Source organism: Trichechus manatus, unplaced genomic scaffold (genome assembly GCF_000243295.1).
Source record: "Trichechus manatus latirostris isolate Lorelei unplaced genomic scaffold, TriManLat1.0 scaffold00005, whole genome shotgun sequence".
NCBI lineage: Eukaryota > Metazoa > Chordata > Mammalia > Sirenia > Trichechidae > Trichechus > Trichechus manatus.
The window spans coordinates 31927840-31955283 of record NW_004443941.1 but is presented as its reverse complement, the minus strand read 5'-3'; positions in this window follow the sequence as shown (position 1 = coordinate 31955283).

Below are 27444 nucleotides of genomic sequence, written 5' to 3'. Positions count from 1 at the left end.
TCCTCCAAGGTCAAGAAGGGAGAGTGTTGACATGTAACAGGATTGTTAACCAATGTCATAAAACAATATGTGTACTGACTGTTTAATGAGAAAGTATTTGTTCTGTAAACCTTCACCTAAAGTACAATTAAAAATAAATAAAAAATAGAAAAAGACAGCCCAAAGGCCGTAAGTACTATTAAAAAACAAAAAAACCCTAGCCCACTGCCGTCGAGTAGATTCTGACTCATAGCAACCTAGGACAGAGAAGAACTGCCCCTTAGGGTTTCCAAGGAGTGCCTGGTGGATTCGAACTGCAGACCTTTCGGTTAGCAACCATATCTCTTAACCACTACACCATCAGCGTTTCTGTATGTTGTGTAAGAAGCAGTAATTCTGAAAAAAAATACATATATATATATACATATATATATGTATATAAAACCCACCCTGAGATTAAAAATAGCATAAGTTTCTTTGATTCTGTTTTAGCTCAAATAGCTCCTAAGAATGCCAGTGCATTATTTGATGTAGAGAATATTTTTCAGCCTTGTCTCTCTAATCAGACACTTAGACTAGTATTTCACAGGCAAAAAGATTCTATGTTCTGACACTTGTCCTCAGAGGCTGGACTAGAAAGAGGCTGAATGCTTAAAAACCTGGCTGTTACGCGCCAACATCATCTTACATGGAGAGACTTTGAAAACATTCCCCTTGAGAACAGGAACCCAGCAAGGATGCCCTCTATCACCACTATTATTCAACATTGTGCTGGAGGTCCTAGCCAAAGCAATTAGGCTAGAAAAAGAAATAAAGAGCATCCAAATAGGTAGGGAAGAAGTCAAAGTATCTCTATTTGCAGATGATATGGTCTTATACACAGAAAACCCCAAAGAATCCACAAGAAAACTACTGAAACTAAGAAGATTTCAGCAAAGTTTCAGGATACAAGATAAATGTGCAAAAATCAAATGAATTCCCTTACACCAACAAAGAGAACCTTGAAAAGGAAATCACCAAATCAATACCGTTTACAATATCCCACAAGAAGATAAAATACTTAGGAATAAATATAACCAGAGATGTAAAAGATCTATACAGAGAAAACTACAAGACACTACTGCAAGAAACTAAAAGAGACCTGATAAGTGGAAAAATATATCTTGCTCATGGATAGGCAGACTCAACATAGTGAAAATGTCAATTCTACCCAAAGCAATCTACAGATACGATACAATCCTGATCCAAATTCCACCAACATTTTTTAATGAGATGGAGAAAATAATCACTAACTTCATATGGAAAGGTAAGAGGCCCTAAATAAATAAAGCATTACTCAAGAAGAACAAAGTGGGAGGCCTTACACTACCTGATTTTAGGACTTATTATACTGCCCCAGTAGTCAAAACAGCCTGGTACTGGTACAACAACAGATACATAGACCAATGGAACAGAGTTGAGAATCCATATATAAGCTCATCCACCTATGAGCAGCTGATATTTGACAAAGGCCCAAAGTCTATTAATTGGGGAAAAGACAGTCTCTTTAACAAATGGTGCTGGCATAGCTGGATATCTATATGCAAAAAACTGAAACGAGATCCATACCTCACACCATGTACAAAAACTAACTCAAAATGGATCAAAGACTTAAATATAAAATAGAAAACAATAAAGATCATGGAAGAAAGAATACGGACAATGCTAGGAGCCCTAATACATGGCATAAACACAATACGAACCATAAGTAGCAATGCACAAGCACCAGAAGAGAGACTAGATAAATGTGAGCTCCTAAAAATCAAGCATGTTCATCAGAAGACTTCACCAAAGGAGTAAAAAGACAACCTACAGACTGGGAAAAAATTTTTGGCTATGACAAATCCAATCAGTGTCTAATCTCTAAAATCTACAAGATACTGCAAAACCTCAACAACAAAATGACAAATAACCCAATTAAAAAATGGGCAAATGATATGAACAGACACTTCACCAGAGAAGATATTCAGGCGGCTAACAGACACATGAAGAAATGCTCATGATCATTAGCCGTTAGAGAAATGCAGATCAAAACTACAACGAGATACCATCTCACCCCAACAAGGCTAGCCTTAATCCAAAAAACACAAATATAATAAATGCTGGAGAGGTTGTGGAGAGACTGGAACACTTCTACACTGTTGGGCATGTAAAATAGTACAACCACTTTGGAAATCAATTTGGCGCTTCCTTAAAAAGCTAGAAATAGAAGTAACATACAGTCCAGCTATCCCGCTGTTTGGAATATATCCTAGAGAAACAAGAGCCATCACACGAATAGGTATATGCACACCCATGTTCATTGCAGCACTGTTCACAATAGCAAAAAGATGGAAACAACCGAGGTGCCCATCAATGGACGAATGGATAAACAAATTATGGTATAGCCACACAGTGGAATATTACGCAATGATAAAGAACAATGTTGAAGCTGTGAAACATCGTATAACATGGTAGAAGCTGGAACTTATTATGCTGAGTGAATTTAGTCAGTCACAGAAGGACAAATGCTGTAGAAGACCACTATAATAAGAACTCAAGAAAAGGTTTCAACACAGAAGAAAACATTCTTTGATGGTTACGGGGGTGGGGAGGGAGGATGAGGGTTATTCACTAAGTAGATAGTAGATAAGAATCATCTTAGGTGAAGGGAAGGACAGCACACACTACAGGGGAAGTCAGCACAACTTTACTGAACCAAAGCTAAGAAGTTTCCTGAATACAATCAAATACTTTGAGAGACATAGTAGCAGGGATGGGGACCATGCTTTCAGGAGACATCTAGGTCAATTGGCATAACAAAATTTATTAAGAAAATGTTCTGCATCCTACTTTGGTGAGTGGCTTCTGGGGTCTTAAAACCTTGCAAGAGGCCATCTAAGATGCATCAATTGGTCCCAATCACTTGCAGTAAAGGAGAACGAAGAACACCAAAGACAGAAAGGGCCACATAAACCAGAGACTTCATCAGCCTGAGACAAAGAACTACATGGTGCCCAGCTACCATCATTTATCGCCCTGACAGGGAAAAAAACAGAGAGTCCCTGATGGAGCAGGTGAAAGGTGGGTCGCAGAACTCAAATTCTAGTAAGAACACCAGACTTAATGGTCTGAATGAGACTGGAGGCGCCGGGGAAGGCATGGAGGCATGGCCCCTGGAATCTCTATCGCCTAGAACTAAAACAATTTCCAAGGCCAACTCTTCAGACAGGGATTGGAGTGGACTGTGGGACATAACGATACTGGTGAAGACTGTGCCTCTTAGTCAAGTAGATACAAGAGACCAAAGGGGCAGCTTCTGTCCAGAGGTGAGATGGGAAGCCAGAGAGAGTTAGGAGCTGGTTGAATGGTCATGGGGAATCAGAGGCGGAAAGGAGGAGTGTGGTGTCGCAGAATGGGGTGAGCAATTAGGGTCTCATAACAATGTATGTATAAAAATTTTGTATGGGAGACTAACTTGAAATGTAAACTCCATTTAATTACAACAATTAAAAAAAAAAAAAAACCTGGCTGTTTCTGCACACTCTGGATTAAAAACAGAGATTATCTGTCTTCTTAAAGAAGGAAGCAAACTTCCTGCCAGCTGTATTAGTAGCTACTGTGCTGTTTGAAATTTGCAAATAACAAATAACATACATACCTTTAATTACATGTGATGTTTATTAATTATCATGCAGCTTTCTGATGGCCACCTCTAGAAATTCTAGAGGGGAGGAGGCAAAGAAGGGAGAGAAGAATCACATTTAAAACTGTAATTGCACATTTAGAGACACTCTAAGCAGTTCTGATGGGGATCATCCAAAGTTTGTTCCCCAGATCAGCAGCACTAATATCATCTGGAGCTTGTTAGAAACGTAGACTTTCAGGCCCCATCCCAGAGCTTCTGAATCAAAATCTGGGTTTTATCAAGATTCTCAGGGATGAATATGCATTTTGAAAATTGAGAAACAATGCGTTAAACACTTCTGAGCATGTTTCTGTTGCAGTTTAAAGAAGAGTTAGAAAGAATTTCTAAGGTCTGATTGACTTTTAAAAGTTAATTTCTGCATAGAATAAATGGACTTAAACTGAAACTTTATACATCTTGAAACAGTTCAGGTCATTTTGTTTGACTATAAATGACTTAGGAACCATGCCCTGATTATAGTTAAATTGTGCATTAGGAGGTTTTTAACAGTAATAGGTTTGGCTGTGGGTAATAGAGACTACGAAAATAGAAGATTAAACAAAACAAGTTTATTTTTTTCTCATGTAAAAGCTTTCCAGATATGAGCATACTAAAGCTGGTATTTTGGCTTTACACTGTCATCAAGGACTTTGACTCTTATCTTTCTGCTCCACCAGAATGGCTCCTGTATCTCCAGCTAGTAGGTCCAAGTTCCAGCCAGTAGAAAGAAAGAGAGGAGCAAGAACAAAGGGGCATCCCCTACCTTTTAAAGTCTGTTTTTGGAAAACTTATGCAGCATTCTTGCTTACATCTCAGAGGTCAGACCTTAAAAATAGGCCTATCACCTAGCACAGGGAATGCTGAAAAATGGAAGCTCCTGGCTGGACACTCTGCCACCCGCAACATATCAAAGGTATGTTAATTAAGAGAAAAAAGATCATGGATGTGAGGTTAGGCAACTGGAAGTCTCTGCTATAAACCTACTTGAGAGTCCAAGCATGTCTGGAGGCACCCCCAATTTAAACCATCTGACTTTTAAAACAATCTGTATTTATAAATGATCTGCCTCTACTATTTGAGGAGAAATTGTGAAATTTAATGCTTTGAAGAAACCTGTGGAATTCAACTTGAAGAAAAGCAAGAAAATGTTTAATGCTCTTACCCTGGTAGGGGCACTGAGAAACCAAACGCCAGGGATACCTTTCATATTATGGCACTTGCTGGGACTGTGTAGAGCACGGCTTGCATGCTATGCAGCGGTCTTAACCCATGAACCCACTTATTAGCTCATCTGTGCACAACTCATTTCTGATACGGCCTGATGTTTTGGGGGTTCTTTGCCCTTTTTTTTTTTTTTCATTTTTTAACAACAGTGGTTAAAATTCCCCAATTAGCAATTTAAGCACCCTATTTTTAAAATATTAATAGCTCTGGAATGGTTATGGGGCATCAGTCATTCACTACTGTGAATTGGCTTAATTACATTAATTTCCTAATGACTGACAAAGATCAGTTGCTTTGTGGAAGGGAAACTATAGTTTTGGTCCAACAAGATCAGCAAATCATTTTAGAAGATGAAACCTTTTTTTCTACCCCCTCAGTTAAAATGCTACAAAGCGGTAGCGTAAATTCTTTGGAGGTCAGGAAGAGACGGGCAGGAGGATGTTGGAGAGGAAGACAGAAGGAAAGGTAAAATGATGGAAAATTAAATGTTAACTATTTCAAAAATTTGCCTGAAATTGTCAGATTACCAGGAATTTGTTAAAAAAAAAAAAAGAATTCCTTTCTCTCTTTAGTGTCATATTACTCCTTTCTGCCAAGACAAACAAGATGGTATATTCAGGTTAGTATTATAAGCATGTAGTTTGGGTATGTAATGAGTTCAGTATATTTTGAAGGGCAGCATAAGGATGAGCTAGTGTATATGTAGTGTAACTATTATAGAAAATGCATAGAATTCCAAACAACTGATGGAGAGATAAACTTCACTTCACAGTCTCTGTATAAATTGTATATTGCCTGTATCCAGGATATTTTTTAAATCAACAATTGTCATTGTTTTTGTTATTATTGTTGAGGCACTCTTACTATACAGAGTTGTTTGTATGAGAACAAATGTAAACTAGATAAAGAGGAGAGCTGTTCTGGTTGAATCAGAACCCAGTAGACTTAGCCCATCCCCAGTGCCCAGTCCCCAGTCCCCAAACTCAGGTTAAATCTCATAAAAAGTTATTAAAAGGGAACAGGACAGACTTAGAGAACCACTATTGTAGACCAAGGACCAAGAGTCTCAAAATAACACTAGAGCCTAGATTTCATTAGTAAAAAATGTAAGCACTGCCCCTCACCTCTGCAGTGTCTGTGTAAGCACGTTGTACATGCATCAAAGGGATGCTTACTGATGCTGTTGTTGTCCAGTACTCACTTAAGAATGAACTATTAATACCACACATTGGGCATTATTTTACATTTTCAAAGAACTTTTTCATGCATGAATCTTATACGTTAACTCTATGAGAGGACAGTGCAGTTATTGTGCTCATTTTGTCAATAAGGAAATTGAAGTTCAGATAATTTAAGTGACTTTAAAAAGTGTCATTTCCAGAAAGTGATAGAGATAGAGCAAGAATTTAGATAATCTCTCTTCTCAAATCTGACTGCACTTTATAATCATCAGGGAAACTAGTAAAAAAGAAATACCAGGGATTTGGGAAGAGAACAACAGTGGTGGCTGTTTGATTTTTAAATATCCCAGAATCCCTTCTCTTTTCTAATCAAATCTGACAGTAAAACTAGGTGAACAAATCCAAACACCCACAGAGAATGCCAAGAACAAAACAAGGAGTATACATGAACAGCAAAAAACAAGTAAGAAAATGGAGAAAATCAGCAGCAATACGTATGCATGTTTGTCAACTGCAACCAGGCAGGAGCACGAGAGAGGGTGACGCAGCCATCTTCTGATGGCTCTAAGAACCACAGAGACCCAAAATGCCAAGAAGTACTCAGTGCAAAGTGATATGCCAATCTCTAAACAACTGGGAGACTGGGAGGGCTTTTGTTGGACCCATATCAGTGTTCTGGGTAAGGGGGGAGTTGTAAGATAGGATAAGGCATGCGAAGTTGGAGCTCAATGAATTTCTAAGTGAATAAAAGGAAGTTCCCTCCCAAGGTAAAACTTCATTCTGAGGAGAATACTAATTGAGTAGGACAGGTACAATACAGTGAAGAAAAGATCCAGATAAAAAGTGGGGGAAGGGTGCAGAAGAATCATATCTCAGAGACCGATATGCTATTTTTAAAATCATGATTATGTTTTCATGAAAATGACAGAAAAGGTAGTTCTAAAGCCCTGAAACTAGGAAAGTTATCCTGGAACACCCTTCCTAACTAAAACATGTTTTTGTTTTTGCTAGCTAGCTCCCTTAGGGTCACCCCGATTCATGGTGAGCCCATACACGATGAAACTAAACAATGCCTGGTCCTGTGCCATCCCCATGATCAGTTGCAGATTAGACCATTGTGATCCATAGGATTTTCATTGGTTGGTTTTTAGAAGTAGATCTTCAGACCTTTTTTAATACATGTTAGTCTGGAAGCTCCGCTGAAACCTTTTCAGCATCATAGCAACACTCAAGCCTCCAGTGACACACAGGTGGTGGCTGTGCATGAGGTCATTGGCTGAGAATTGAACCTGGGTCTTCCACATGGAGGGTGAGAATGCTATCACTGAACCACCTACATATCTAAAATATGGGAAAATTCATTTTACTTAAATAGGAGCAAAAAAAAAAAAAAAAAGAGTGTGGTTAAATCCCATAAAAAGTTATTAAAAGGGAAAAAAATAAAAGAAATAAGGAACAGATAAAAAACAACAAGGCATTCTGGAAATGCGTGCCCACAAAACTCTACCTTGTTATTTAAAAAAAAAAAAAAAAGTGAAAACATTTTTAACCCTTTTGTGACCTAATTATTTTTTCTTTTAAAATTTTTGTTGATACTGTGTGTTTTCAGTAATGGAGGACATGCAGAATCATTGAGTGTGTTTGAATATTTGGTAGGTAATACGGTTTTTGTTTTATGCCTCAATCCACAAATCATTATCCTCAGAGTCCAGAAGGACATATGTGTACCCCTTATTAACAGAAATTCTATCACCAGGGTACAGAGGTACATATGTGTACCAAATAAAATTTTTCAAAATTCATATTTTTCTACCAAAAATTCAATTTCAAATTTAATTTCATACTGTTTTATAGCACCCTGCCTACCAGAAGCTCATAATGTCAGTGATACAGTAGTTTCCCCATGAACCCCATAGGTACAAAAAATAAAGTGGTAGCTATATATACCACCGGTCCTGATTATAGAAAGAGATAGAAGCTATGAAACAAGAGCATAAAACAGAATTAGAAATTTTATAAATGATGTGATTGGTAAGTGGAAGCTGTGAAAAGAAAGGCAACAAAAGGAAAAAGTCATAAAGTCATTTTAGAAATGAAGACTAAACTTGAAATTACTCTAAAGCAAATGAACACAATGGATAATGCCTTAAGAAAAATAGAAGGTGAAAAAAGGGAAATTTTCAAAATCAGAAAAAGATGCAAAAAAAAATTAAAATTATTATTGAAAAAATGTTAGTTATGGAATATAAGCAAAGAAGATTTGACATATTGTGATAGGAATTCCCAGAGAAAACTAAAGCACTGAAAGAGACCAAATGCTAAAGACTACAAATCAAGAAAACTTACCAAGGTTAAAAAAAAAATTAAAAGTCTTGAAACTTCGTATTGAAAGGGTAAACCATATAAATGGGGAAATCATCACAGAACAGCCAACACCAAGACATATTCTAGTGATATAATTGGGCTTTAAAAATAAAAGTCTTCTCTCTGAGTATCTAGCTACCCTCACCTCCCAAAGTCATTTGTAGGAAAAAAAAAAATCACGTTGTCATCAAACATTTTGACTTTGTGTCAGAAGAAAATGAAGCAACACATATGATACTTAAGGGGGGAAAATGTGAACCACAGTGTGTTATATCTCAAAACTGGCCTTCAAGTAAAAAGTGGACAACTGTTATTATCTTGCAACAAAGACAACCAATGAGAAAAGCAGAGGGCTATGGTAATGACAGGCTCAGAGATCAATTTATAACAATAAACACACATAAAAAAAGAAGAACTGACCAAATTCAAAATGTTAGCCCTACACTCAAATTGAAAAAAGATCAGCAAAACAAATAGAAAGAGAATAGCAAAATAAGCTCACAGCTACCAGAAGAAAGGAAATAATAAAGATTAGAGCAGAAATAAATGAAATAGAGAAAAGAAAAACAATAGAAAGAACAAACAAGAACAAAATTTGGTTCTTGAAAACCATCTACAAAATTGTCAAACCATTGGCCAAACTGATAAATGAAAAACAGAAGAGGAAGCAAATACCCCAAATAAGAAATAAGATGGAAGGAAGCAAATACCCCAAATAAGAAATAAGATGGGGAACATTACAACAGGCCAACTGAAATAAAAAGGATCATAGCAGAATACTACAAAAAATTGTACTCCCACAAATTTGAAAAACTTGAGGAAATGGACGAATTTCTAAAAACACACTACCTACATAAACCAACACAAACTGAGGTAAAAAATACGTAAATAAATAAACCCATAACAAAAGAATATTGAAGAGGTAATAATAAAAATCCCTACCAAAAAAAAAAAAGCCCTGGCCCAGATGGCTTTACTGGAGAAGTCTACCAACCATTCAGAGAAAAGCTTACACCAGTATTACTCAAACAATTTCAGAGCACAGAAAAGGAAGGAATACACTCGAATTCACTCTACGAAGCCAGCATAATTCTGATACCAAAACTAGGCAACGACATCACAAAAAAAGAAAATTACAGAACATTATGTCTCATGAATGTAGATGCCAAAAATTCTCAACAAAATTCTGATCAATAGAATTCAGCATCATATTAAAAAAAAAAAAATACACCACGACCAAGTGGAACTCATACCACATATGGAAGGATGGTTCAACATTAGAAAATCAATTAGTGTAACCCACCACATAAATAGAACAGAAGAAAAGAATCACATGATCATCTCAATTGACACAAAAAAGGCATTTGATAAAGTCCAACATCCATTCCTGATAAAAACTCTCAATAAAATGGGAGTAGAAGGGACATTCCTCAACATAATAAAGGGCATCTGTACCAAAACAAGAGCCAACATCATTCTCAATGGAGAAAGACTGAAAGCATTTCCACTGAAAATGGGAACAAGACAAGGATGCCCTTTATCACTACTCATAGTTAACATTGCGCTGGAAGTCCTAGCTAGAGCAATAAGGCAAGAAAAAGAAATAAAAGTCATCCAAATTGGAAAGGATGAAGAAAAGTCTCCATATTCACAGATGATATGATTCTACACATAGAAAACCCCATAGATCCCACAAGAAAACTACTGGAACTGATAGAAAGATGCAGCAGAGTAGCAGTATACAAGATCAGCATACACAAATCAGTTGGATTCCTATATGCCAACAGAGAGAACTTCAAAAAGGAAATCAGGAAAACAATATCATTTATGATAGCCCCTAAAATGATAAAATACTTAGGAATAAGTCTAAGCCGGGAGGTAAAAGACCTATACAAAGAAAACTACAAAATTCTACTGCAAGAAAACAAAAGAAATAAACATAACATGCTCATGTATAGGAAGACTCAACGTTGGGAAAATGTCAATCTTACCCAAAGCAATCTACAGATATAATGTAATCCTGATCCAAATACCAGCAGCATTCTTTAACAAGATGGAAAAAATAATCACCAATTTATAGGGAAAGGAAAGAGGCACCAAATCAGCAAAGCATATTGTAGAAAAATAACAAAGAAGGAGGCCTCACGCTATCTGATCTCATAACCTGCTTGTCTTAGTCATCTAGTGCTGCTATAACAGAAATACCACAAGTGGATGGCTTTTAACAAAGAGAAATTTATTCTTTCACAGTCTAGTAGGCTACAAGTCCAAGTTCAAAGGATCAGCTCCAGGGGAAGTCTTTCTCTGTTGGTTCTGGAGAAAGGTCCTTGTGATGTATCAGTCTTTCCTTGGTCTGGGAGCATCTCAGTTCAGGAACCTCAGGTCCAAAGGATGCACTCTGCTCCTGGCACTGCTTTCCTTGGTGGTATGAGCTCACCATGTCTGTCTGTTCACTTCTCTCTTTTATGTCTCAAAAGAGATTGGCTTAAGACACTACCTAATCTTGCAGACCTCATCAATATAACTGCCACTAATCCATCTTATTACATCATAGCGATAGCATTTACAACACATAAGGAAATTACATCAGATGATAAAATGGTAGACAATCATACAATACTGGGAATCATGACCTAGCCAAGTTGACAGATATTTTGGGGGGACACAATTCAATCCATGACACTACTATACAGCTACGGTAGTCAAAACAGCCTGGTACTGGTACAATGACAGACACATAGGCCAATGGAACAGAATCGAGAACTCAGACGTAAATCCATCCACCTATGATCAGCTGATCTTTGACAAAGGACCAAAGTCTATTAAATGGGGGAAAGAAAGTTTTTTTTGACAAACAGTGCTGGCAAAACTGGATGTCCATCTGTAAAAAAATGAAACAGGACCCATACCTCACACCAGACACACAAACTGACTCAAAATGAATCAAAGACCTAAATATAAAACCTGAAACAATAAAGATCATGGACGGGAAAATTAGGGACAATGCTACAGGCCCTAATACATGACATAAATTCAATACAAACCATAACTAACAATGCACAAACACCAGAAGATAAACTAGATAACTGGGAGCTCCTGGAAATTGAAAGCTTATGCTCATCAAAAGACTTCACCAGAAGAATAAAAAGAGAACCTAGAGACTGGCAAAAAAATTTTTGGCTACGACATATCCAACAAGGGTCTAATCTCTAAAATCTGTAAAATACTTCAACACCTCAATGATAAAAAGACGACTAATCCAATTAAAAAATGGGCAAGTGATATAAACAGACATTTCAACAAAGAAGACATTCAGGTGGCTAACATACACCTGAGGAAATGCTCACCACCATTAGCCTTTAGAGAAATTCAAATAAAAACACAATGAGATACCATCTCACCCCAACGTTACCGGCACCCATTAAAATAAACAAAGAAAATAACAAATATTGGAGAGGCTGCATGGAGATTGGAACACATATGCACTGCTGGTGAGAATGTAAAATGGTATGACCACTATGGGAAACGACATGGTGCCTGCTTAAAAAGCTAGAAATAGAAATACCATATATTCCAGCAATCCCACTCCTAGGAATACATCCTAGAGAAATGAGAGCCGTCACACGAATAGACATACACCCACCCACATTCACTGCAGCATTATTTACAATAGCAAAAAGATGGAAACAACTTAAGTGCCCATCAACAGATGAATGAATAAACTATGGCACATACACACAATGGAATCCTATGCAACAATAAAGAACAATGATGAATCCGTGAAACATCTCACAATGTGGATGAATTTGGGGGATATTATGCTGAGGAAAGTAAGTCAATCACAAAAGGACAAATATTGTATAAGATCACTATTATAAAAACTCAAAAAAAGGTTTGCGCACAGAAAAAAACAACCTTTGATGGTTAGAAAGAAGGGAGGGCTGGGGAGGGGAATTCACTACCTAGATAGTAGACAATGTTAACTTTGAAGAAAGGAAAGACAACATACAATATAGGGGAAGTCAGCACAACTTGACCAAGGAACACCCATAGAAGCTTCCTATATACATCCAAACACCTCAAAGGACTGGGGTTTAGGGTTGGGGACCATGGTCTTGGGGGAGCATCTAGGTCAGTTGACATAACATAGTTCATAAAGAAAATGTTCTACATCCTACTGTGGTGAATAGCGTCTGGGGTTTAAAAGCTTGCAAGCAACCATCTAAAATACATCTATTGGTCTCATCACGTTCAGAGTAAAGGAGAATGAAGAAAACCATAAACACAAGGAAAATATCAGTCCAAAGGACTAATGGACCACATGAACCACTGCCTTCACCAGCCTGAGACCAGAAGAAATAGATGGTGCCTGGCTACCATCACCAACTTCTCTGACAGGGATCACAGTAGAGGTTTCTGGACAGAGTGAAAGAAAAATGTAGAACGAAATTCAAATTCACAAAAAAAGGACCAGACTGACTGGTCTGACAGACACTGTAGGAACCCCCGAGACTATGGCCCCCAGACACCCTGCTAACTCAGAATTAAAGCCACTCACGAAGCCCACCTTTCAGCCAATAAAACAATAACACATGTGAGAAACACGCTTCTTAGTTCAATCAAGTGTAGGAGACCTAATGGGCAACACTTTCCCAAAAGCAAAGAGGAGAAGACAGGAAGGAACAGGAAACCTGGAGGAAGGGACATGGGGAATCCATGGTTAAAAGGAAAAGGAGGAGAGTGCTGACACATTGTGGGCATGCAACCAATGTCACAAAACAATTTGTGTATAAATTTTTGAATGAGAAACTAATTTGTGCTGTAAACTTTCACTTGATACACACACACACACACACACACACAAAGAAAAGCAGAGAATACTGTTTCTCTAAATAACTCCTTTCAGACTACCAAAATGACAAGAGAAACACTGACATAAGATCTGGGGATAAATATTAAATATGTTTATCTGTATACCTAAGATAAAATGATGGTTATAATGGAAAAATATAATGCGTGACAGTTGTAGTCTGTGACGATATAAAATAGGGGGAGGAGAATGAGGACTCATGAAAAGAAGAATGAACTCACTGATTGCCTTTTGTTATTATCTGGGAGTAGAAGAATATAATTGCAAATTGATGCTGGGGAAGAGGGAGAAGATAGGAAGAAGCTACTAGTAAATTATAAGATTTCTGTTAGTAGGAAAGAAATAGAAAATAGCCAGAGAGAGAAAGAAAGGAGGCGGGAAAATGAGCAAATAAAATACAGCACATAGTGAAAGATTATATACATATGATAATTATAAAAAACAATATGACAGAATCAGGGACCAAACTATTCAATTATATCAATAAATGCAAATGACATGAACCTATTTTACAAAAGGAAGACATTCAGATTGTTGAACAAAGCAATCATGCTCTTTGTAGATAGTGTTGTTATTGTTATTTTTGAGATAGCTGTATGTATAATGAGGGATGATATTCCAGTGAATATGGCTGCATAATATAGTGGTTCAAAATATGTAAATATTGATAAAGAACTTATATCCATAATATATAAAGAACCCTCAAAACTCAGTAAGAAAATAAACAACCCAATTTTAAAAAATCTGCAGAATGTGTGAAGAGACACTTCATCAAAGAAGATATAAGATTGACAGATAAGTACATGAAATATACTGATTATCATTAAACATTAGGGAAATGCACATTAAAAACAAAATAATTTATTATTACAAATCTATTAGAAGGTAAAATTAAAAACAACTGAACATACCAAGTGTTGGTGATGATGTGGAGAACCTGGAACTCATGATGATTTCCCATTTTTCGTGGGAATATAAAGTGGCATAATTACTTTTTGAATATAGAGTGGCACTTCCCTAAATAGTTAAGAATGCACCTGTCTTATATGACTCCTAGGTATTTATCCAAGAAAGATGAAAGCATAAGTTTATACACAGAATTTTACACAAATATTCATTGCAAATTTACTTGAATTAAAAACTGCAAACAACCCAAATGCTCATCAAAAGGTGAATGGATAAGTAGATGATTTATTTATCTATACAGTGGAATACTACTGAGCAGTAAGAAGGAATGAACTATCGATAGACACTACAACATGGATAATTTCAAAATAATAATGCTGAGTGAAAGAAGCCAGACAATAAAGAGTTAAAACTGGATGATTCCATTTATACAAAATTCTAGAAAACTACACTAATATATAATAACAGAAAGTCAATGAGTAGTTCCTAGAGATAGGGGTTACAAAGATCACAAAGGAACTCTTGGGGGTGGTCGCTTCATTAACTTGATTGTGCCAATGGGTTCACAGATTTATACGTGTCAAACTTACTGAATTGTACACTTTAAATACGTATAGTTTTTTAAATGTCAGTTGTACATTGGCAAAATTACTAAGTAAAAAGATAAAAGGAAGTGCTGTACTAAGAAGCAAGAAAGCATCGTCAATTTAATACAAAACAGTGACATTAATTTTTATCCTGAATCAATTATTTGGGAAGTGTTTAGGGGGAAGAGTTTGTTTATGCTCCAATGCATGTCACCTGGGTGACTGGAATTCTCTGGTATCTCCCTCAGTCACAAGTCTGGTGATTCACGCTGTCTGTTGGCTGAGATCATACTGGGACTGTCAGCCAGAAACCTACTGGTAACCTCTTTCCGTGGCTGTACTTCTTTACAACATGGTGGCTGGTTCCAAGGGCGAGCATCCTGACAGAGAGCCCAGTAGAAGCTATATAACCTTTTGTAACCTAAGCTCATGTAGTGAATTCCTGCAGTGTCATTTGTGCACATTCTGTCCATTGAGACTGATGCAAAGGTCCACCCAGGTTCAAGGGGAAGAAAAATAAACTCCATTTCCTGAGGGGAGATGGCAAGGCTCTAGAAGCACACATGGGATTGGAAACATTTCTGTAGTCATTTTTGGAAAATGCAATGTGCCATGTGGGATAAGTAAATCAGTTCTTATAGGAATGTAATTAGGCACTGAGATTTTTGATGTAGAAGAAAGGAGATCCAGATATAAAAGTGATGAAGTTAAGGGTAAACAGTGTAACTGAATTTAAAAATATATTCATGTTTCCCAGCTCTATCTATTGAAAAGGTCTAGAAAATAAGCAACCCAGCAGTAATGAGCATGCCTAGCAACCAGATTTGTGCCTCTGAGTACATTTCCCACTAAAAGGAACTAGACCTCCTTGGAGAAATGGTTTTTCCAGGAATAGTTCGAGATGGGCTTTCATATCAGAAAGCAAGAAAGCACAGACGGAGCCAACATGGCTCTATAGACAGAAGCACCACACCGTCCCTTCAGAGCAAAGACCTGAAAAACTAAGTAAAACAGAGACAAATGTCAATCCTGGAACCCTAAGGGTCAAACGAAGAGATAAAGAACTCAGCCAAGCAGTGAATGGAATAAGAAACTGACAGAGAACAGAGAGCTACGAGAGATACATGTGGAGATCCCGTCAGCTAATGCAGCACGGATTCACCATCTTGGACTCTTGTCGGAGACTTGTTGGACAGGGAGTATGGGAAAGCAGCTTCATGGAGCTTCCAGCAGGAGATAGAGCATCCGGTAAGCCCCAAAATATGCTTTCCCACCCCATTTCCTTCTCCCCCCACTCCACCTCTGCTGCTTCATAGCAGTCTGTGGTTGCTCAGCCGGCTGGGAAGTGCAGGGTCCATGCTGACTGGATTCACCCAGCCCACACTGGAGATCAGTGGACAGGGAGTACAGGGAAAGCAGCTTCATGGAGCTTCCAGCAGGAGACAGAACAACCAGTAACCAGTGATATATGCTTTCCCACCCCTGACTCTTCCTCCCCCCCACTCAGCCTCCTCTTCTTCCTGCCAGCCACAGTCTCTTGGCCAGGAGACACTGACTTCAGCCCCATGCTGCTTGGATTCACCCCGCCCACACTGGCCAGCTTCCAGAATGCCATTTGTTTGTTGCTGGTGTTGCTTTTATCCACTTCTTTTGGTTTCTTCCATGCCTCTCATCACCTCCCTCTCCTTTCTGTAGAACACCTGGCTCTGTGCGCCATCTTTCCTTCTTCTTGAAAGGCTGTGAAGTGCCACTCAACTGAGGAACTGTTTCCCAGGCCTGTGCCACGATGTTAGTAGGATCCCCGGGGCTTTATTTGTTTTGTTTGTTTTCTTTTTCTTTTCACAGTGTGGGAACCCCTTCTAGCTGGACTGTACTGTGCAGCTTGGGAGCCACTTCCCCAGTATGCCGAGCCATGCCTGTGGGATCCCTGGGGGAATTTCTTTTTTCTTTTCTTTTTTTTTTTCTCTCTTCTCTTTTTTACTTTTTAACTTTCTTCATTTCTCAATTTCTCATCTCTCTATACTTACCTTCTTTTCCTGTCTCCTGAATATCTGGAACTGTCTGACATCTCTACCCCTTCTAGCCAGGATGTACTTCGGGGCCTGGGAGTCACTTCCCCAGTCTGTGAAACCACAACGGTGGGATCTCTTTTTTTTTCTGTTTATTTCTTTTCCCATTTTGTTTTTCCCCATTTCTCAGTTTCTCATCTCTCCCCTCCAAAGGCAAACTACCCTAGCACTTTTGTTTGTTTGTTTTCGGCTCCTGTTTCTTTCTCCTCTCTCTTTTTTGCATACTCATCTTAGCTCCACATATCACAATCTCCCCTCTCCTTCCTACATACCTGCACTGTATGCTGAACATCACACCACCAAGCAGCACAGGCACAGCCTACCAGAACCTGCCCTGCACTGATTCCTGGCCTGCCCTATCAGCCCTAGTACGTGCCACAAACAATCCATCCCAGGGGCTCCCCTTCAGCTGGATCTTTCCTGCTGTACCATAGATGAGCGACTAGCCCTGCCCATTGGACAAGGAGGTGAAAAGTATTATGCCCAAAAAGATGAGCAAACAACAAAGAATGCACAACCCACCTGCTCAGACATAACCAAATAAAACAAAAAAGCTGGATGAAACAAATCTACAATCAATGAATGAAGAATATAACTACTGAATGTCCTGAAGAGAGCAGACAATATCAAACTATATCAAAAAACGGGACAGGATGGTTCCTGTAGCTGTCCAAAATAAAACACCACATAACTTTCCAGTAGAAGAAAAGGTACTGGAACTACCTAACAGGGAATTCAAATCTCTAATATTCAGAGGTATCAAAGAGTTGAAGCAAAAAAGCAAACAAAAATGAGGAAAAAAATAGACAAATTCATGGAAAATACAGACAAAGAAATGGAATAATTCAGGAAAATAATGCAGGAACAAAAGACAACAGTAAATTAACAACTAGAAATCATACAAAAACAACAATTAGAAATGCAAAAGATAAACAATAATATTTCTGAAATGGACAGGACAGGGCCATAGAAGGGATGAAGAGCAGATTTGAAACGATGGAAGACAGGATCAGCAAAATTGAAGACAAACACTTGGATACAACTCTGAGGAAAAATTAGAAAAAAGAAAGAAGAAAAAAAAACCCTGAGAATTATGTGGGATACAATCAAAAGCAAAAGTTTTTGAGTGATTGGCGTTCTAGAACAGGGGGAGAAAACAGAGAACACAGACAGGATCATTGAAGAACTGCTGACAGAAAACTTCCCTGATATCATGAAAGATGAGAAGCTGACCATCCAAGAAGCCCAACAAACCCCATATAGGATAGACCAGAAAAGAAAATCACCAAGGCCTATCATAATCACACTTGCTAAAACCAAAGCCAAAGAAAGAATCCTGAAAGCAGCTTGAGAAAAATGAAAAGTCACATACAAAGGAGAAACAATAAGACTAAGTTTGTATTATTTGGAAGAAACCGTGCGGCAAGAAGACAATGGGATGACATATATAAAACCTTGAAAGAAAACAATTGCCAACCAAGAATAATATATCTTGCAAAACTCTCGTTCAAATATGATGGTGATATTAGCATATTTCCAGATAAACAGAAATTAATAGACCATGTAAAAACCAAACCAAACTTACAAGAATTATTAAAGGGAGTCCTTCGATCTGAGAACAGACAACATCAGACCAAAGCTAGATACGAACCTAGGAAATGAACTCTGAGGGACTAGACAAAACCAAAAGAATTACAATAGAAAACCAGAGAGGTTAATCTGTAAATGACAACAACATCACAAAAATAAAAGAGGGAATAAATGGTGTAGCTATAGAATTTTCTAATGGAGAAGAAGGCAAGGTGATACCAAGTAATAATAGATTGGTTCAAACCTAGGAAGATAAGGGTAAATTTCAAGGTACCGACAAAGAAAGTTAACAAACCTACTCATCAAAATAAAGAAGAAAAATGTAAAGTCTCAGTAAAAACAAAATCTATAGAAACAAAAGAATTGAAAATAAAATCTGCAAACAAAAGGAATTCAGCACAGGAGAACAAGAGGAAGAAAGAAAATGTCTGAACCACAAAAAAAAAAAATCACTACAAAATGACAACAATAAACTCACACCTATCAATAATTACACTGAATGTAAATGGCCTAAATACACCCATAAAGAGACACAGAGTAACAGAATGGACAAAAAAATAGGATCCATTAATATGCTGTCTACAAGAGACACACCTTAGAAACAAAGATGTAAATTTATTAAAAATCAAAGGTTGGAAAAAATATATCAAGCAAACAGCTACCAGAAAAGAGCAGGAGTGGTAATACTAATCTCAGATAAAATAGACTTTGAAACAAAATCCACCATAAAAGACAAAGAAAGACACTATATAATGATTAAGCTGATGATCCATCACGAAGACATAACTACAATAAACATCTACGTTCCCAATGAGACGGCTCCAAAATACATAAAACAAACTCTAACAGCACTGAAAAGAAAAATTGAGAATTCCACAATAATAGTAGGAGGCTTCAACACACCTCTTTTGATAAAGGACAGAGCATCTAGAAAGAACCTGAACAAAGATACTGAAGACCTAAAGGGCACAATCAGCTAACTTAACCTCATAGACATACATAGAATGCTCCACCCAACATCTCCAAGGTACACATTCTTTTCCAATACACATGGAACATTCTTCAGAATAGACCACATCTTAGGCCACAGATCAATCCTCAACAAGATCCAAAACACTGAGATAATACAAAGTATCTTCTCTGACCACAATGCCATCAAGGGAGAAATTAACAAAAGGAAGAGCAAGGAAAAAATATCCACTACATTGAAACCGAATACCACCCTGCTTACAAACCACTGGGTAATAGAAGAAATCAGAGATGGAATCAAAAAATTCCTAGAATCAAATAAGAATGAAAACACATCATACCAAAACCTTTGGGACACAGCAAAGGCAGTCCTCAGAGGACAATTTATAGCAATAGATGCACATATCAAAAAAGAAGAAATTGACGAAATCAAAACATGAACTACACAACTCGAACAAATAGAAACAGAGCAGCAAAAAAGCCCACAGCCACCAGAAGAAAGGAAATAATAAAGATCAGAGCAGAAATCAATGAAATAGAGAATAGAAAAATAATACAAAGAATCAGCAAAACTGAAAGTTGGTTCTTTGAAAAGATCAACAAAATTGACAAATCACTGGCCAAACTGACAAAAGAAAAACAGAAGAGGATGCAAATAACCCAAATAAGAAATGAAATGGGGGACATTACAACAGACCCAACTGAATTAAAAAGGATCATAACAGAGTATTATGATAAACTATACTCCAACAAATTTGAAAGGAAATGGCCAAATTTCTAGAAACACACTACCTACCCAAACTAACACAAAATAACATAAAAAATCTGAACAGACCCATAAAAAGAGAAGAGATTGAGAAGGTAATAAAAAAAAAACTTGCAATGAAAAAAAGCCCTGGCCCAGATGGCTTCACTGGAGAATTCTACCAAATATTCCGAGAAGAGCTTACACCAGTACTACTCAAACTATTTCAGAACATAGAAAAGGAAGTGACACTTCTGAATTCATTCTATGAAGCCAGATAACCCTGATACCAAAACCAGGCAAAGAAATAACAAAAAGAGAAAATTACAGACCAGTATGTCTCATAAATATAGATGCAAAAATTCTCAACAAAATTCTAGCCAATAGAATTCAGTATCATATCAAAAAAAATTAATACACCATGAACAAGTAGGATTCATACCAGGTATGCAAGGATGGTTCAGCATTAGAAAATCAACCAACTTATTCCACTGTATAAATAAAAGAAAAGAAAAGAATCACATAATCATCTCAATTGATGCAGAAAAGACATTCAACAAAGTCCAACACCCATTCCTGATAAAAAGTCTCAATAAAATATGTATAGAAGGGAAATTTCTCAACATAATAAAGGGCATCTATGCAAAACCAATGCCAATATCATTCTTAATGGAGAGAGGCTGAAAACATTCCCATTGAAAACAGGAACAAGACAAAGGTGCTCTTTATCATTACTCCTGTTTAACATTGTGATGGAAGTCCTATCTAGAGCAATAAGGCAAGAAAAAGAATTAAAGCACATCCAAATTGTTAATGAAGAAGTTAAGCTATCCCTATTTGCAGATGATATGATACTATATATAGAAAACCCAAAGGATTCCACTAGAAAACTACTGGAACTAATAGATTCAGCAGAGTAGCCGGATAGAAGATAAACACACAAAAATCAGTTGGACTCCTATATACCAATAAAGAGAATGATGAAATGGAAATCAGGAAAACAATACCATGTATAATAGCCGCTATAAAAGAAAGTTATCAAAGACTACTAGGATGTTGTCCAAGAGAGCTGAGAATCCAAAATGAAGAGGCTCCTTTAGCTATTATTGAAACAACTTAAAGACAAATGAGAATAATTGTAAAGCATTGACATATATTAAGTATTTTAAATTTATGCAATCATCATAACACCAAAAAAGTTATTGGTGAAAATTAGGGAGCCACTTTGTCATTTGAAAACTTGTAAATAAAGAGAAATAATCAAATATTTTTTCCTTTATATTTATTACAAACTGTATCTCAGGATAGCCAATAGATAGTGAGGGAATGTTTCTCATTATAGAAGTATTTCAGCTAGTAAGTGAAGAAGGACTCCTTAAATTCAAATATCACCACTTTGTAAACCCTAATTAAGAAAAAAAGTCTAGACATTGATCATCAATGGCTATTAATATCAAAAAAATAAAGAAAAAATCAGACGTCTTGTTCTTTTGATGGATATACCCAATAACATCTATTAACTAGTCTTTCCAAAGCAATCTATTCTAAATCCTATCCAGCCTCTAGCTCTACTTAGCAATTTATAGGAAATACAGGGAACAGAGGAATGTGTTAAAAGATACCACAGAAATTCTGCCGTTTGTAACCATTTGAAAAAACTCACAATACTAATGACCCAGTCTTTTATAAAAGTTGCAACAAAAGAAAAAAGAAAATTTCAAGGAAAAAAAAGAAAAAGAGATGGAGAGTAATCTATACATTGAAAAGAGATATAAGATATTCATTAACCAAGCCCAATGAACGTACTTTATTTGAATCCTGAATTTAGCCAACAAACTAAAAAAAAAGAAAAGAGAGAGATAATTGGGGAAGTTTGGGCATTGAAAGGATGTCTTACTATATTAAGGGACTGAGTTGTTTTTAGTGTTATAGTGTTTTAAAATGATCCTCTTCTTTTACTCACACATACATACTAACATGTTTACAGATGAAATTGTATCATATCTAGGGTGTGTCTCCAAGCAGGGAGTCCCTGGGTGATGCAAGCTGTTAACCAGTTTGACAGCTTACTGAAAGTTTGGAGGTTTGCATCCACTGAAAGGTGCCTCAGAAGAAAGTCCTGGCAGTCTTTTTCTGAAAAATCAGCCATTAAAACCCTACGGAGCACAATTCTACTCTTGCACACATAGGGTCGCCATGAGTTGGAATTGACTTTGCAGTAACTGGTTGTTGTTAGGTGCCCTCGAATCAGTTCCAACTTATAGCAATCTTACGTACAACAGAACTAAACACTACCAGGTCCTGCACCGTCCTCACAATCTTTGTTATCCTTGAACCTATTGTTGCAGCCACCATGCCAATCCATCACTTTAAGAGTCTTCCTCTTTTTCACTGACCCTCTACTTTACCAAGCATGATGTCCTTCTCCAGGGACTGGTCCCTCCTGAGAACATGTCCAAAGTATGTGAGACGAAGTTTCACCATCTTTGCTTCTAAGGAGCATTCTGGCTGTACTTGTTCCAAGATAGATTTGTTCATTCTTCTGGCAGTCCATGGTATATTCAATATTTTTCTCCAAAAGCATAATTCAAATGCATCAGTTCTTCTTCAATCTTCCTATTCATTGCCTAGCTTTCGCATGCATATGAGGTGATTGAAAATACCATGACTTCAGTCAGGTGCACCTTAGTCCTCACAGTGACGTCTTTGCTTTTCGACACTTTAAAGAGGTCTTTTGCAGCAGATTTGCCCAATGCAATATACGATTTACTGGTTACTGGTGTCCAAATAAACCAAGGGAGGCAGACAATGAAAGACAGTTGGGCTATAGGTAAAACAAATTTAGCAATGAGCTGATTAATAGTTGGTTACATAGGTGGATGATAGCTACATTATACTGGGTGTTCATTACATTATTTTCCACTTTTTATATGTGTTAAATATGTTCCATAATAAAAAAGTTCAAAAATACATAAAAAAGAAATAAATAACTATGCCCTTACCCCACAATCAGAGATTTTGATTTAATTGTTCTGGGGTGGGGCCTAGGTTTCCATGTATTTTTTAAAAGGTTCTCAGGAAATTCTAACGAGCAGCTGAGAATGAGAACCACTTCACTGAGCAATACACGCAGATAAACTCCATACCTCATCATAACACGTGAGAAAACCATTCAGCCTGTGATTTAGAGGACTGATTAATTTCAGAAGCCACAAATCCTAACAGAAACTAGTAGAGCCATCGTGTACATGAGTACAGTATATACACAAATATAAATATCCTAAACTAGTATAAATCCCTGCTTGATTAGAAGAATGGCCAGAGTGCAGTGAAGAATTTTCTGTGGGGTTTTCCTTCTGTTCTTGGCTGTGTGTAGAGCTGACTGGAACAAGATGGATTAGTGCACAGTTAAAGCACAAAGTCTTTCAGTGACAAGGTGAACGAGGGTATTGGCTGGAGAAGGTATGCAACAAGCCTATATCTGAGGCATTTTTGGTTACAAATAATTCAACTAAAATACTCTTCATCACTTTCCATGGCAATAGTATTTGGTTAATGCCACTACGTGCCATTTTAAAGTCTATCTTGATTAAATGCCTTGCATGACACTGAAATTGAACAACAGTTGATATTTGGAAAAATACTATACATCGTACATACTCGTGGAAAAAAATAAATACTTTTTTTTACTGTGCCATTTTAGGACATATTAATATAACTCTCCCTACTAACCCAAACAAATAAAACCCTGAATCTCAATGAGCTACCTTTTATTAACACTATTTTTCAAAATCACTCCAATAGTTTATAACATGAGAGCAATTTTTCCAAAAAGGGTCTAAAATATAGTACTAAGGAAGTAGTCCTCAAAATACACAATCCTGCTGTACAGTTGAGTCTCCAGTAGCCTAGCAATGAGAGTTTTTTCCTAAAATTTCATTTCTGTAGATGATTCTACTTATAGTATTTCAGAGAAATAAACATTTTAAGATGTTTTATCATCTATTTCTGATGCATGAGGCAAAGACTGAGTACTTACTTTTCCTTTAAAGGGAAAATTCATAAAGACATAATATCAATCAAAATCTCAGGTGGGAAAATATCTAGCCAGGAGCTCAATGATGGAGTCAGAGCATTGACAGAAACACGGACCTATCTCTGTCCAGGAGCTGGGCATGGTTATCCCATCGCAGAAGACTGAGAATACTGAGGTCTGACATCTGGCTCAACTAGCACCCGTCATTTCCAACCCCAGGAGCCCCGGCTAATGAAAATATTGATGTACCTTTGCCCAACACACTATATTCAAAACCTCACTTGAAGACAGTAACAGGGTCATAATTTTCCTCCAAAGCCATCTCCAGAGCGCTCTCATGAAAGCTGTACTTTACATATGCATAAAGTACAGTTATGTGTTGTCAGCAGTTTTGTTTTTTAGGTCTATACAGGAGAGTGAATATTAATAGTACAAAGAGCCTTGAGTTTTGGGTTTGATAAGCTAGTTGTACCTCTCTCATGGGGATATTTCGAGGTTAAAAAGAGATACTGTGCAATGTCTTATATATAACAAGTGCTCAATCAGTCTGAATTCTCTTAATTATTCACCTCAATTAGAAGAACTGTGCCTCAAGCCCTTGTTACATAATGCCTCATTAATCTAGATAGGCTTCTTCAAAGTGGTCCAGGAACATTATTTTCTTGAGATACTATTTGGTAATCCACAGAGCCACAGAGGGGAGCAAAAAGTAGTGTTGGTGGTAAATTAGTTTGGAAAATGATAGACTAAATAGCTGTCTTCATGACTGCTTAGAGTCTTTTTTTTTTTTTTTTTTTTTGCTTAGAGTCTTTGACTGCTAATGTAAATTGTTGGAGTTCCTGGGTGGTGTAAACAGTTAACGCACTTGGCTATGAAACTGAAAAGTTGGTAGTTCAAATCCACTCAGATGTGCCTTGGAAGAAAGACCTGGTGATCTACTTCTGAAAGATAACAGTTATTGAAACCCCTATAGAGGACAGTCTACTCTGACACAAATGAGGTCACCATGAGTCAGAATTGACTCTGTGGTAACTTTTTTTTTTTTTTTTTGGTTTGTTCGTTTAATGTAAATTGGGATTCTCTGAAAAGGGGATGAAGTGTGTCATGTTTCCCAAAATAGTGGCAATAGAAACTTCTGTTAGGAATATTTACAAATATCCCAAGGCACTAATATTTTGTGGAACACAGTGTGGCAAATATTGATCTTTTTACTGGACTGACAAGAGAAGTGGGCAATCATTGTTACCTCAATGGTTAACAATGTTTTCCTTGTATCTTTTCTGGACATGGGATTACTTATATCTACCATGGTAATGAAACACCTCCAGAAATTCACTGCAGGGCTGCTGGGTAATTTTTTTTTGCACCCGGATAACTGAAAGTAAGTTGTTCAGGATACTGAGGTCTGACATCTGGCTCAATGAACACTCCTCATTTATAACCACAGGGGCCTTAGATGACTTTTTTTTTTTTCATCTGGATGACTAAAAGTCATCAATACTGTTGTTGTTAAGTGCCGTTGAGTTGGTTATGACTCATAGCAACCCTATGTACAACAGAAAGAAGCACTGTCCGGTCCTACACCATCCTCATGATTGTTGTTATGCTTGAGCCCATTGTTGCAGCCACTGTGTAAATCCGTCTCCTTGACGGTCTTCCTTTTTTCCACTGACCCTCTATTTTACTAAGCATGATGTCCTCCTCCAGGAACAGGTCCCTCCTGATAACATGTCCAAAGTATGTGAGATGAAGTGTCTCTATCCTTGCTTCTAATGAGCATTCTGGCTGTACTTCTTCCAAGACAGATTTGTTCGTTCTTCTGGCAGTGCATGGTATATTAAATATTTTTCTCCAACACCATAATTCAAATGCATTCTTTTTTTGAGAGCATTCCAACCTGAGCGGTTCATCTTCCAGCACTATATCAGACAATGTTTTGCTGCTATTCATAAGGTTTTCACTGGCCAATTTTTTCAGAAGTAGACAACCAGGTCCTTCTTCCTAGTCTGACTTAGTCTGGAGGCAAAGCTGAAACCTGTCCGCCAAGGGTGACCCTGCTAGTATTTGAAATACTGGTGGCAAAACATCCAATATCACAGCAACACGCAAGACACCACAGTACGACAAACTGACAGACACGTAGTGATTTGAGCAATATGATATATAGTAACAGTAACTTCTGCCTCACAAATACACGTGATTTTTTTTTTTAATTTTCCAAGATGGATTTTACTATTTTTTTTATTGTACTTCAGATGAAGGTTTACAGAACAAGTAGTTTCTCATTAAGCAGTTAGTACACTTATTGTTTTAGGACATTGGTTAACAACCCGACGTGTCAACACTCTCCCTTCTCAAACTTGGGTTCCCTATTACCAGCTTTCCTGTCCCCTTCTGCCTTCTAGTCCTTGTCCCTGAGCTGTTGTGTCCCTTTAGACTCATTTTGTTTTATGGGGCTGTCTAATCTTTGAACGGTGAAACTCGGGAGTGACTTCATTACCAAGCTAAAAAAAGGGTCCAGGAGCCATACTCTCAGGGTTTCTCCAGTCTCTGTCAGGCCAGTAAGTCTAGTCTTTTTCTGTGAGTTAGAATTTTGTTCTACATACTTCTCCAGCTCTGTGCAGGACCCTCGGTTGTGATCCCTGTCAGAGCAGTAGGTGGTGGTAGCCGAGCACCATCAAGTTGCACTAGACTCAGTCTGGTGGAGGCCATGGTACTGGTGGTCCATTAGTCCTTTGGACTATTCTTTCCCTTGCATCTTGTTTTCTTCATTCTCCCTTGCTCCCTGAAGGGGTGAGACTAGTGGCGTATCTTAGATGGCTGCTCACAGGCTTTTAAGACCCCACACCTACTCACCAAGGTAGAATGTAGACTATTTTCTTTATAAACTGTGTTATGCCAGCGGAGCTAGATGTTTCCCGAGATCATGGTCCCCATAGCCCTCAGCCCAGGAATTCGGGACCTCAGGGAGTTTGGATGTGTCTATGGAGTTTCCATGACCTTTCCTTGTACAAGCTGTGCTGGCTTCTCCCAGTATTGTGTACTGTCTTACCCTGCACCAAAGTTACAACTTATCTATTGTCTATTTAGTATTCCTTCCTACCCTACCTATCCCTCATAACCATCAAAGATTGTATCTTTTTGTGTGTAAACCTTTTCATGAGTTTTTACAGTAGTGGTCTCATACAATATTTGTCCTTTTGTGATTGACTTATTTC